Source organism: Mesocricetus auratus, unplaced genomic scaffold (genome assembly GCF_017639785.1).
Source record: "Mesocricetus auratus isolate SY011 unplaced genomic scaffold, BCM_Maur_2.0 Super-Scaffold_100019, whole genome shotgun sequence".
NCBI classification, from domain to species: domain Eukaryota; kingdom Metazoa; phylum Chordata; class Mammalia; order Rodentia; family Cricetidae; genus Mesocricetus; species Mesocricetus auratus.
The window spans coordinates 5,332,783-5,342,784 of record NW_024429200.1 but is presented as its reverse complement, the minus strand read 5'-3'; positions in this window follow the sequence as shown (position 1 = coordinate 5,342,784).

Here is a 10,002-nt window from a genome sequence, read left to right as displayed (position 1 = left end):
TGCCCAGCTTACTCCAAAAGGAAGAGGAATGATGCCAAATAAACATGACTTTCTCATCCCGTTGGGACTAGATTCTTATTGGAAGACAACCAGAGAGTAAAACTGGGTGCCACCAAATCCTCTGAAGCCTTTAATTAAAAGTCTGATGATTCCTCCCCTCTTTCCAAGTGTGTTCCTGAATTCATTGTGAATGGATATTTATTCAAAAGCAGATTCTGTTATGTCTCATGGACTGAGGCTAACTGTGTTCTCTTCTTTTCCTCCCAGAAGCTATAGCTTGGCAGAGGAGGTAAAGCTCATTTCCAACTAATGAAAAATAGTAAGATAGCTTCCCTAGTGAGAAAAAGTTTTGGGCTGATTTCTATGGAGGATGGAGCAACAATCCACTCTTTGGGCAGAGTTATGAAGAAAGCTTTGTTCTCACTTGTAACCAAGCCAGGCATCTCCCAGCAGGAAACAACTGGACACTGAAAAACAGCATGCTGTTGCTAAAAGTCAGGACATTATTTGAAAACATATAACTTTTATTTAATATGTTGGCCTATTTTGTAAAATTCTGGTGTTTGAATCAAACAATTAAAATATCTGTTATTTTCTATTTTTTAAATTTTTAGTATAGAATTGGTGTGGTTGTTTTTTCATTTTAAAATAATAATATTTGTCACTAAAAATGTAGCAATCAAGATCAATAAGAAAATAAAAATGTACATGAAGTCCAATCTGAGCCATTCTTACCAGTACAGATTTGGTGTATGTTTTCATGCTTTCTATGAATATGTAAATTAATCTTATAAAAGTAGGATTATTGAGTACTAGCTTTTAAAAAACATGAGCAACATATCTCCAACTCTTCCATATTATTGGAAAAGTTGTTTGCAAGGGATGCATTACAGATAAAATTAACTGATTAACTCCAAAATTCTGTGGAAAATGAGTGAAGTGATGTTCTTATTAAATAATCAAGAATCTACAAGAATAAAAGTATCTGGAATAGAGGTGAATATAGCAAACATTTGGAAGCTGAAAGCAGTTTGGTTAGTAGTAACTGAACTAGCAGATGTTTTATAAAAAAGCTGCTGAGCTGGGCGTTGGTGGCACACGCCTTTACTCCCAGCACTTGGGAGGCAGAGGCAGGAAGATCTCAGTGAGTTTGAGACCAGCCTGGTTTACAAGAGCTAGTTCTGAGACAGCCTCCAAAGACACAGAGAAACCCTGTCTCAAAAAACCAAACCAAACAAACAAAAAATGCTGGTGGGTAATAGTACCCACAGAGGTATAGGGATAAACAATACCAACTGCATTCAAATACTGGTGAATTTGGGACTAAAGACAGGGATGACTCAGTCTTTTCTACCACCTGACTCACACTCTATACTATGCAGCTTCTTCCCTTTCTAAGATTGTGCCCTGAAGAGGATAATTGAGACTGTCTCTGCAGTAAGGCACCAGGGGAGCAACACACACTGGGGAGAATCAGAGTGGCTTTGTGAAATGAAAAGTTTAGGCTTCCAAATTCCCTATCCTACCAAGACCACACCGACAGGCATAAACCTTTCAGTTTTCAGATTTAAAATATGATTCTCTAGAAAACTGAACAACAATAAGGAAAAATGTAACAGCATTTATAATAACGTTGTCTCCAAAAAAATAAATAAAAATAGGCAGATTGCACAGCTACTAAGCTAAGGGAAATAAATCCCATTATATCCAAAGATTTTGATCAGCATTTGATCTGCTCTTTTTTACAGGTGAGTAGAAACAATCGTCTGAAGAAATGACCTAAGAACGAAAGAGAGATGTGAAAGAAAAGATGATTTAGAACAATCACATGCCGAAGGAAAAGGCTGTCTTTCTTGAAGATTAATTTTGAAAAGTGTTTACCCTGAGAAAGGACACATGAAAAGAATTGATACTTCAGTGCAATGATTAATGCACTGAGTCCCCAGACTCTCTCTTTATTTCAAAAAAATTTTATTCAAATTAGAAACAAGCTGGTTTCACATGTCAGTCCCAGCTCCCTCTCTCTCCCCTTCTGCCACCACACTCAGCTTTCCACAGGGTCCCTGGGGATCAAACTCTCTTGAGTCTTCATGTGTACATAACAGGAACTTTATTAACTGATATAGCCCTCTAGCACCTGTAAAACCATCTTAAACTGTACCCTTTAATGTCTATTAATATCTATCAATAATATTAATATCAAGGTAATGACATTAAATTTTCTTTTTTTTCTTCTTTTTTTTTAATTTAAGTTAGAAATAAGCTTGTTTCACATGTCAATCCCTGCAACCTCTCCCTCCCCTCCTCCACCGCCCCTCCTCCACAGCCCTCCCCACCAGGTCCCCCAGTCCCCCACCCAATCTCCACTCCAATCCCCAAGAACAAAAAGCATGTTAAGAGGCATTGTGGTCCTTGCCTTTAATTCTAATTCCTAATTCAGAGTTAAGTGGATCACTGTCAGTCCAAGGCCATCTTGGTCTAAAAAACAAGTTCCAGGACCACAAAGGTGAAACTGTCTCGAAACAATAAACAAACAACAAAAGCTTATATAGCAGATCTAGGTAGCACATAATCTATCTGGAAATTTTGCATTCCTTAATTTTTAAAAAACTTGAAATGAGAAAAACAAACTTAAGAACCAAAAAACAACAAATAATCCCAGGTATATAAAAAAGCTCTCAGAGAAACAGCAAACAACAATTTTTCACTAGTCCCAAACTGAAAAAAACTGGTATTTCTTTTACCTTAAATGTATGGTTTTATAATATTTAGCATATTTTTCTTGCTGTTATCAACTCACATTGGAGGGCTAAAAGACACTTGTCTTCTATTGTCTTTTTATTTTTTTCTTTTTAGATTTATTCATCAGTTATTATTTTAGGCATATTGGGGTTTTTGCCTGTACATATTACCTATTCATCAGGTGTGTGCCACAGAGCCTCAGAGGAGGGTATTGGATCCTCTGAGACTGGACTTACAGCAGGTAGTGAGTACTTTATGGGTGGAAAATTGAACCCAGGTACTCTGGGAGAGCAACAACAAATGTTCTTAACCACTGAACCAACCTCCAGTCCTCACCTCTGATTGCCTTGATTTTTCTTTTTGTCCAAATATTTTTGTGCCTAATGCACATGTAGGGACCCCAGATTTCTGAAGTCGCAGGCTACCAACTCCTAAGTGCCTCCTTGAATATAGCATGGAGTTTGATACATTATGACTGTTCCAATAGTTTCAATTTCCTGGCAGACAGTCATTGTAAACATTCTATTTTGTAATGGTATCTTAATCACAGTCTCCTTCCCAATCATTTGTATGAAATTGATCTACATAAGTGCTCTATTTCTGTAAAGATCACTTGTAGTAAATGATGCTTTCCCAAGAGAATGTTCATATCCTTTAGGTGTACATAAGTACCACAGCAGAGTTGTATATAGTATGCTCATGTACAGCTAGACCTGTAGCTGCTGAGCCTGTGGCGGCCTCATCTCCCTTTGCAAATAGTCAACAGCTCTGAAAAATTTTCTTCTTGCTTATCATACTGGCTAGTATATAAATAGAGAAACAATGCCTGAAGAACTCTGTGCTCATAGATATTCTGTAGCACTAGGAACAGAAGAAGCAGGAGCACCCTCCAGGATTTATTGGATGAGGTAGAATTCTCTGGAAACTTGTGACTCAGATGGCAAAGCTAGAACAATGTTCACAGAAATTCACTCTTTTCACATTCATCTGGGACATGACAAAGTGAGGAGTAAGCATGTAGCCTATTGACAATTGACTAAAAATAAGTACTTATGAATTGAGGAACTCACTTCCAAGAAAGGTCAACTGACATAAGCTGAAACATTATGGAATCACTCCTTTTGTACTTGAAGAAGAAATTCTGCTCATATGTGTTCTTGAAACAAACACAGTAAAATAAATTTTAATAATGGTGGAGTAGCTAGACAGGCTACATAATGAATCTGTGTCTAAGGTCCATGAATTTCAAAAAATAGTGCTTTCTCCTCTCGCCCATGAAGTGTCTGTGTTGATTCCTATCACTCCCTTATAGATGAGTGTAAGGGAGAAGCATAAGTGACCCCAGCCTCCTTCAGGCTATGCAGGTGTGTAAATCCTGGATGCTGTCTGGATCCAGAACACTGGAATAAGAAAGACAGAGCATCAGAGGAGGTGAGGAGAAAAAAGAACACTCAGTCAATTCCAGATTGGAATGAAAATGGAAACCAACAGAAATACAGACAGAAATAAAATAAATGTAAAGAATGCCTTAAAACTTGGGGGGGAACTAATGTAAAAACTAAACACAGGTTATTTATTGACACAATACATGTTTCAAAGTGAGATAAGGACACAGAAGTATACCATCACCAGAAAAGCTTTAGAAGTCATATATCTTAGTCTGTTGGCTAAGGAATCGTAAAGAAAAGGCACCACAGCTCAGACCTAGAAGGGAAGTGATGAGCAGGTAACTCTAGTAAGAGCAGAATGCGAGGAAACGTGGCCATGCATCAGCTAAAGTCACAGGAACACAGTGATTTAAATTAAAATTTGCTAAAGTTGATAAAAATTCTTCTCCATCATCAAATATATGTGATTTCATTCTAACCAAGGTGTCAGAAGACAGAGCTGACAGAAAAATCAAAATCATAACTCAGTCATTATGTATCATGTGTTCTGGGAAACAGAGAGGTTCTGTTTCAAAAGATTAAAAGTATGTGGCTCTGAGATAGAAATTATTATGTAAGTAAAATCCAAAGTAAATTCTTGTGTGTGTGTGTGTGTGTGTGTGTGTGTGTGTGTTTTATTGGTTTGTCTCACAAAAGAATTTTATTGGGCTGGTTTGTTTATATATTTTAATAAGTCTGAGAATTTGAATCTACTCACTCCTCAGCTCATTCATTTATATTCATTGGATTTAACCACAGCCTAGAATAACTTGTATCTCACGTAAGTCAATTCAATTTATTTCCTTATTCTTCTTCTCTAGCAAGTATATCATATTTTATTTTTTATAATATTATATAATCCTTACCTCTGCTCTTGCTTAGTTTTTGATTCCCCTCAGCTCATTTAATTAAGCTCTAAACTCTAAAGTTCCTGTGCTTGAAGGTAGAATCTTTGACTGATTAAGGTGAAATGAAGATATAAGAAATGTGGGCCTCAGCGACAGAACTAGTGGTGTTATAAGAAAAGAAAGGTACTCATCCTCTCTCTCCTTCCCTTTCCCTTCTATCTCCTTCTGTCCTTTCTCTTGCATTCCCTTCTCTAAACTCTGTGTACTCTCACCTTCTGTCTCCCCAGTACTGTTGGGGAAGTCCTGTGTATTTGTCAATAAAGCACTGTCTGGCCAATAGGGAATCTAGATAGGAGGGACTAGGAGTCCAGAAGGACTCTGGGTAGGAGAAACACAAGAAGATTTGAGATGTAACTGCCAATGGGTAGGAAGCCTGGAACTATTCTCCGGTAAGAGAAATACTTAGATTAACAATTATGGGGTAATTACTTAAGTCAGAGCTAGCCAGGAAGAAACAAGCAAGGCCAACAGCTTCATAATTAATATAGCCTCCTGTGTGCTTATTTGGGACTGATGCGGCAGGAAGGCTTCTCTCAAGGATAAAGCTTCTCTTTACACAGTACTATCAAGGAGCATTCATCCAAGTACATAGGCAAACAGGAGGACAACAGCCATTGACAAGACATCTCTGAGATGGAGTGCTAGCATGCTGACCTAGGACTTCCAGTCTCGAGAACTATGAGAATATCAGTTTGCATCAATTAAGCTACCCATTCTGTCATTTTTGTTTTAGCACCTCAAGTGGACCACCACAAAGTCTTTTCCCCACAATCATATACTACGCTTGGGAGAGGGAGCTGTGATGAAATAAATATAAAACATTCAGGACCAATTTCTTTACAATTTTCTACTTTTGTAGCTTGCTTTCAACCACTGACTTTCTGCCAAGTTCTAGTGTAGTGATCCTGAAATAGCTCCTGGAATTTTTGTATTTCACTTAACCTCGGGCTGTTGTGTTTTCCCCCAACATCTATGTTATGATGCCAAGCTTGTGACGAACTGTGTGTGTTTGAGGTAAGATAGGAGATGGCACATCACGGAGATGCTCTTTCTCCTGGGCTGGGAGCCAGACTTCAGAGCAAGCCAAGAAAAGCTGGAGTACATGTGACCTCTGCCATCACCCAGTTATTAAGACGTTACTGATTTTTATGTTTCCACAAACCCACAATCAAAATGTTTTCCTGTCTTAGTTTTGGTATTTCAATAGTTTCTCTTTGTACTGAGAAAAATGTAAACACCTTTAATTTTATCTCCTTTCAGAAAAAAGTCATCACCGGGTCATAGACAGACAGTGCCAGTGCCTGCATCTATCTCAGGACCCATAGGTTGCAATAGACCTTATCGTTACTCAGCTGAGTTTACAATCCTTGGAAACTGACAGATCAATCCTGCAAATTTTCAAAATAAGGGAGGGCAAGACCAGCCCAAGGAAACTTCTTGTTTCCATGTGGTGTGAGTAACACTGAATTTATAAATACGTAGCCTGTGTTCTACCTGTCTAGACATATACTGTACGTAGCCTTTTCCATTACTTTTAAATAACAGTGTTCTGCTTCAGAAAGAAACTAACTGGAAAGCCATATTGTATACAAGAAAATAAAGCATTTTCAGAAAAATTGTATGTGTGGCCTGTGTCTAATGTGTCTAATGGTGACATTAGAGCTACCTTTGTCTTCAGCCACTTTTTGTTTGACAAAACACTTCTTATTGTGACTTCTGTGACTTCTTCATACTACCTTCCCTCTGTGTGAAAATAGGCAACGAGACACAGCACGACAATAAAATACCAAATTTTCTAAAGCATTTGGTGGGGTTTTATTGTTTTTCATAAAAGAATTATAATCATTATGAGTATTATGAATATCATTATGATAACTTAAACAGCTAAAAAAGCCTATTTGTTTCTAGATGTAGGAAAGTCACCACTCTTCTGAGGAGTTTGTGCATTTTTAAAGATTGAGAATTGTCTACTCTGAGATATCACCATCTCACTCCCATCAGAATGGCTAAAATCAAAAACACCAATGACAGTTTATGTTGGAGAGAGATAGTAAGTTTTGTTCCTGCCCCCTGAAACTTCCCACAGTCCATTAGATGATCCTACACTCACTTGCACACAGACAACTCTACGGGTATTCAGTGCATTTAAAAAGAGTGACAGCACACAGGAAGTTGTGAGGGCAAAGTGGCCGGGGAACAGGGTGCCAGAGGGAAGGGAATGGGAGTAGATTTGATAAAAAAATATATATATACACTCACATAAATATTTAGCTTGTATTTAAATGCTCTGAGCTAATTTCAAAAGAGGGTAGTAATGGCTCAAATTGAAGTTATTACCTCTTTATACTTATTTCTTTTTAGGCTACAGATATAAATTAATTAATTATATTTGATGATTGTGTGGTCACACCTTTAAATATAGTAACACTTTAAGACAACACCAAGGATATTAAATGGGCCTGTGATGGAAGAGGACACAGGACACAACTGACAAGGAAAACTGTTCTACCTAATGTCAGAGCAATTTCTGAATTGACTCGAGTTAATTTTTTTCAGAGATTAAATTTGTTTCACATTTGCAGGGTTTTGTTAGTTTGAGATAATCATTCATTGTAATGAAAATTTGCCACTTTTCTCATAGTCAGAAATCTGAGGAAAAAGTCAATACCTTGACAAGACAGCAAGCAGGTCCATGATTGCTCCCTGAGTGACATAACATCAAGTATCTGTTCCTGTATATCCATCAAAGATCCTGAGCTTGGGCCAAGACAGAGCAAAACTCTAAGTATAGGAAGGAGGCTTTGGAGTGTACATATAGCCTCTCCTTTGTGCATAGGAGTTATTCAAGGATATTTCATTTTAGTGAAAGTCAGGGGTACTTCTGATGAAATCTGCCTGGAATTGGTCTTCATTACTATGTAAGATAATCAAACACATAAAGAAATCCCTGCCATAAGCCTTCTAATGAGAGGAAGAAATGTTCCTTGTTTGATGCCAGAGATAAATTCTTTCATGTTTATCACTCAGTATCAAACAGTTCTGTTACATTGGCCAGTAGTTTCTTCTTACTTCCTTAATCCAAAAGGTGTTTTGAGTTGTGGAGCTGTGTCAGTGAGTAAAGTACTTGTCAAGTCCAACGAACTTGATCCCTAACCCTGGTGTAGAAGCTGGGAAAAGTGGAATGAGTTCAGAACCCAGTGCTGGGCAACATCAACAGATAGGATATCTGGAGCTCAAGCTGAAATGATGAGTGCCAGGTTCACTGAGAGACATGTCTCAAGAAGAAGAGGTAGAGAGCACTTGAGGAAGACATTCATTGTCTACTTCTTGCCTGAACACACACATACACACACACACATGCAATAATAATAATAATAATAATAATAATAATAATAATAATAATAATCCATTTTAGTATAGTGTTTTGATATTTTCCCCTCCTCCATATTTTCTCTGGAAATGTCATTTGAATGAGCCAAAGTCACTGCCTGAATTTTAACTAACCATATCACAAGACTGGCTTTCATCATTCCAATTATATCTGCTTCATTCTGTTCCTACAAATTGCCTAAATGCCAGACCAAAGCAAACACTTGTAAATGGCCTATCCAGGTAAAATCTACAATGACCCTGCAGGATTTTGCTAATATTGTTATGCTTTTCAAAGTGTGTGCATTCACTGTAAAAATATCTTTGTACAATTTTGTTCATTGCTTTATGTGTATTTTTCACCCCAATTAAGCATTCTCTATGAATAGTCAATCTACTATTTTACATCATTTTCATTTCACAATAAACAACGTAAAAATTCAATCATTGATACAAGCCAGATGCCAGTGCATTAATAAGTTTATATTGTCAAATTTATATTCACTCTTTTTCCAACCCTACCTCTGGTCTCATGCTCCATTAGTTTATTTGGTCATTTTCAACTAATGAAATTACTCATTGCTGCTCTTATTAAAGTATTGCTTTCCTGTAAGAAGATTTAAAAATAGAAGAGAAAGCTTCTAGTGACAACAGGGATAAGCAGATTTGGGGAAGCTATATCAGCATCAATATTTGCTTTTATCAGATTAGATCAGAAACCCTCTTTCTATATGAGTATTCACAATAAATATCTGTCCAATCACATATTAATTTGAACTCTACTCATACAAGTAGTGAGGACCATGGCGATAGAAGAAGCTGGGAAGATAACAGGGAGGCTTTCCTTGTAAATGTTTCTTTTTGCCATTGTTGCTACCGGTACTAGTCTGATCGTGCACTCACATGTCTAGTTCCAGCAGCTAAAATACCAAGTATCAAATGGGATGTCCAGTTTTTTATTTTCTTTAATGTATACCACAGGGATAGAGCAGAAACCCCACTTTGTGTGTCCAAGAAAAGAAGGTGAGGGTAGTGTAAGAAGAAAAGTATTATTTCATAAATGACTGGGGACACCTTGTTAGTTAATAGTCTTACTGTTGTAACACTGGACAGAAACAAGTTTTCAAGGGTTTATTCCATGGTCCCTTGGTCCCATGAACTTCAGTAGAACATCATGATGGCAACAGTTTGACACAGAGGGAATATCTATTCATACATCTATTCATATGGAGCATGAATAAGTGGAAGATATTCCTATAAGAGATCAAGAAAATATACATATCCCTCAGTGATTACTTACTCCAACTATGTCCCGCCTCTCAAAGAAATTTCAAACACACCAAAATAGAGCTATCAGCTTGGATCAAGAATTCAACATATGAGTTCATATGACATGTTTCATACACAAACCATAAAATGTTCCTAGAGCCAAAAAAAACTTTAGATTGTTAGGCTGTAGCAAAGGAAAGTGAATGAGAAAACTATCAAAAAGCTTGAAATTTAGAGTAGAAATGGCATTCCACACTGAATGACCAACAACAGCATGATGCTGATGG